At 38.2% G+C, this 4,651-nt stretch overlaps 1 pseudogene; it reads left to right on the top strand.

Moving 5' to 3' along the window:
- Nucleotides 1-1,499: 1,499 nt before the first annotated feature.
- On the top strand, nucleotides 1,500-3,630 carry LOC110920058 (annotated as a pseudogene).
- Nucleotides 3,631-4,651: the final 1,021 nt, after the last annotated feature.

The raw sequence follows: 4,651 nt of genomic DNA, 5'->3' as shown, positions 1-4,651 counted from the left end.
CGCGGGACAGAAATCCCGTGATATTTATTTAGCAGCGGAATTTTAACGTCAGGATCGTTTTAAAGCTAAAAACTTTTCCCGATTATTTCACTTCACAATTCGGGACAAAACCCCGTTAATTTACAATAATAAGATTTTTCTGATAATCTTTGTTTTAAAACATATTTCTTTATTTTATATTGAGCCACTATCGTAAGCTTGAAATGCTCCTTGGCACTTTTCCTGAATTACAGTAGATCACCTGAAACATGTTTGAAAAAGGTTTTGTCAGCGGGGAAATACTGAGTGAATCATTCATTTTACTGAAAATGACACATTTATTATTATTCACAGTGTTAAGATCTTTTACGCATGTTTCTGATATCAACCAACTACCCACAGTATTTGTCACTCGACCGGATCTGTGACAGTGGTCATATCACCATCGGCTGCCCCAATGAATGACGTAAATCAATTAAAATTAGGTTCGCCCATCTAAAATGATTTAAACTGTAGTAATGTGCACAATACCCCACATACTGGCTGTAATTTGGTGATTACATCAACTTAATCACTGTAATTATAATTCTGAAAATAATTTGGAGTATTGTAAAACAGTTGATAAAAAGAGAATGACTCACATTGCAGATTTAACACGGACAGAATATGATTTAGCCTGGTTAACCTAATTTCAATAATAATGCACACAAAACCGGGTTAGTGATCAATACAGCAGTCACGATAACTCACGAAATCAAATTCTCACAATGAACGACAAAGTGCAATACTTGAACATTCATCGATTTAACGACGAACGACAAAGTATAACCCTAATGTGGGCGGCACTTAAACATTCTTTGGATATATTGATCTCGGAAAATGAATCGTAATAGCGATCGAGTAATTACCCTGTTTTGCGGCAGCGATTCGAGTGCAGTGTGTGTTTAATTTGTACTATAATAACTGTAAGACGACGTACAGAAGGCTTTTGGCCAACGTTTTAACTCCCAATTTCAAGTCCCGAAGTCGGCTATTTATAGCCAGAAAATAGCCCCGCTTACGGACCGTATGCTTCAACCCTTACGGTCCGTAAGGGAAGCACATATGCTTACGGTCCGTAAGGCATTTTCCTTTACGGTCCGTAAAGGGTGCAGTCTATTTACCTTGACTAGCTGGAAACGGGACTAGCTTGCATGAATCATCAAAAATTCGAATTTCAATTGTGACAACGGATTTTATTGATAATTATCAATTAGGGTTTACCCCCCCTGAGTTTTAGGGGCCCTGATCCTAATTCTGATTGTTCTGAAAATTTTAGGGTTAGTGCGGAATTACTTGGGTGTCTCAATTAGGGTTTCCTTATTGACTAATTATCATTCTAATTATAAATTTTAATGAGAGTTGTTACACTTGGTCTGTCTCTACCCCTTTCTAATTATTATTTTACTATCTTTATGATCTGAACTCTGATTCTGTTCAAATCAAAATTTATTAGCACGGTGGTGAATATTATTTAAACTATGTTACACATAAAGGATTACGGTGCTAAATTATTTGACATGTTCAAGAACATGGTTGACTTGAAAAGCAACGACTTTGACCTTACAAGTCAAGGTTTATATCTTATGTTATCTAGTGTACATTAAGAGTTAAATCCAGCTAAGTAGATGGGCCGGGTTGGGTAACATGTGAAGACGGATCCTAATTAAATTGAGCTCAGGTCAACACTGGTTCTGAACAAAATAGGTTCGGCAACTGGCCATTTTCAAAAACAACATCATTTTTATTAGACCTATATTGACGCAGGACGGAACTGCAATCCATCATGTGTCATGCGAGGCCGAACTCCGAAGTGAAATAGAAAACAAGAGACAAATACTCTTCAAGAGAAATTTCATAATATTATTGAATTTTACATTAGGGCCCTTTTATAGGGAAATTCTAAAAACTTGTCATAAAATTGACAACTACGAAATTAAATACGAAAATCAATCAAATTAATGTGATAACTAATAATTTGCATGAGTTGGAGACAACTCATGCCTTCCTTGTTATGAAGAGTCAAAATATAAAATCTTCAAATTTGAATATGAATTCAAATTCAAAATACGTTGTAAGTTCTATGATCAGCCTAAAATCTGTATTTCCTATTTCTTTTTTTTTAGTTTCTTTTAAAATACGTTTCAGATGATCCAAACAAGACACAACATCTACTTGCTCTTGATGGAGCCAAAGAAAGACTGTCTTTGTTTGAGGCTAACTTGACTTTAGAAGGATCTTTTGATTCAGCAGTTGATGGTTGCTTGTGTGTCTTTCACACAGCATCTCCTGTTCTACTTTCAGTTGATGACCCACAGGTCAACTTTTCATTATTTTACTCTCAATTTTCCAAATTTGGTACATCTGCAGAAATAAAAGTTTTTTTTTTTTTTTTTTTTCATTTTCCATCAGACACAACTGATAGATCCTGCAGTTAAGGGGACACTTAATGTTCTTAAATCCGCTGCAAAAGTTCAATCCCTCAAAAGAGTGGTCTTGACTTCTTCCATGTCTGCGGTAATGTTTGGGTCAAGACTTCTAGTGTTATCATGGATGAAACCTGGTTTTCGGATCCATTAATCTGCGAGCAAAAAAAGGTATAGTTTCATCTAAGGTGTAAAGGGGCCAAGCCCGATTCAAGCTAGAAAAATTTTTCACCAGCCGAGCTTGAGAATTGAGATTGAAAATTTTCTCACCAGCTCAGTTTGGCTCGTTTACACCCCTAGTTTCATCTCAAATCGGCTACAAAATGTTGTAATTTTATCAACGATTTTGTGATATTCAGTTGTGGTATCCGCTTTCAAAGATTTTGGCTGAGGATGCTGCTGTTAAATTTGCAAATGAGAATGGTTTGGAGTTGGTGTTTATAAATCCTGGATATGTGATCGGTCCTTTCTTCCAGCCAACTCTCAACATTACTTCTGAGGGCATTATGAGTTTGATAAAGAACGGTAATTGTCGATTATAACTGATTTGTTCATACGTACGAATCACGGTTTATGTAGTGTAAGTGGTTGGATTTTATTATATCCAGAAAAAGAAGTAATGTCAAACGGAATTTATAGACTTGTTGATGTGAGAGATGTTGCTACTGCACATATTTTAGCTTTTGAGAACTCGGAAGCTAATGGCAGATACTGCATGGTTGGCAATGTGGTTCGCTCCATAGAGATCATGAAGATAGTAGAAAAACTATACCCGAGTCTTGGCGATTCTAAAAGGTACCACATAGACAACATGATGACATGATCCACACATAGACTCTGCATATATATTAGTTTTTCTTGTTCCAGGTGTCCGGATACTACTCAATATCTGGTTTTCTTATTTTCTTTCTTTTTTATTTAAATGTGGATAGGTATAAAGATGAAAAGTGTGATGAACCTCTACCTTACAATGTATCAAGGGCAAAGGCGGAAAGTCTAGGTGTTAATTTTACTCCAGTGGAGGTAAGCATCAAGGACACTATTGAAAGCCTCAAGGAGAAGAACTTGCTAAGCTTCTAGATGAAATGCATGCTTGGCTTCGTTTAAAGCCAATGATTGTTTCAATTCGGTTCTGGTCAAATAAGTAAATTTTATAACGGGAAGTTGACCCGTTTGTTTAGCGTTAGTAAATTTACCAAGTTCTTTCTGAGCTTCTTGTAAAACATTAAATGATGTTCATGAGTTCGTTTGAAAACAATAGTTTGGTTTCAGTGTTTATATTTAATATTACTCAGAATGGAAACATGTATTTGAGAATTGTAAAGTGTTTGATGTTTAATAATAAAAATCAACACAGATGGTTCATGTACACCTTCATATACATAAAACCTTCTTCATGTTTTAACCTATCCATAGCTTCAGAACTCTATCCCAGCCACCCGATGCTACTTTCTCACCGTCTAAACTCCAATCCACAGCAAAACCCTTAGCAAATTAGGGAAAAAACAATAATTACTATAAGTCTGCATGACCAGTGAAGGGGTATGGTCCCAGATCTCGCGTCAGCACGACCGCGAGTGACCATTACCCTTATCAAAACCCCCACTAGCTAACAACTTACCCGTGTCCGTGCGGGAACGCGCGAATACAGTGGTTGAATCCAATCTGCCCAATGATGAAGGAGAACTTACCTGGAATATCAGAACGGTTTAGTAATGCGGCATGGCACCGCATCTGGCGTATGAAAACGGAAGTACTCACAGCGATGCGGCCTAGCACCGCATCCAGTGAACACTTCTATCAATACAAGGGAGCTGGATAACAGCATCAGTCACCACAGACGACGATGCGGCTTGGCACCGCATCTCGCGTATTTCTTGATCAAAGAATGAGACGCGGGAACATCTAGAGTTACCGCAAGCAGCGATGCGGCCCGCACCGCATCCTATGCACTCAGCAAGTGGGACTGACACCACAGAGCAAGTAGCACCAATGACAGCCGCCTGTCAGGTCTACGTAAGCGACAGGCTGACGTGGCTTCACCTCCACAACCGACATGCCTGACACACCTGCAAAGGTGCAGCATGTCGTCAGCCTATCCGTCCACCTCCTCCTTCACTCCTCGGCTATAAATACGAACCCCAAACCAGGTTTGAGGTATCTCTTCACAACTCTCTCACTACTATCATACTATCATACTTTGCTTC

Source organism: Helianthus annuus, chromosome 16 (genome assembly GCF_002127325.2).
Source record: "Helianthus annuus cultivar XRQ/B chromosome 16, HanXRQr2.0-SUNRISE, whole genome shotgun sequence".
In the NCBI taxonomy this organism is placed as follows: Eukaryota; Viridiplantae; Streptophyta; class Magnoliopsida; order Asterales; family Asteraceae; genus Helianthus; species Helianthus annuus.
Note: the sequence above shows the minus strand (reverse complement) of the source record. Positions and strands in the feature narration are given on the sequence as shown.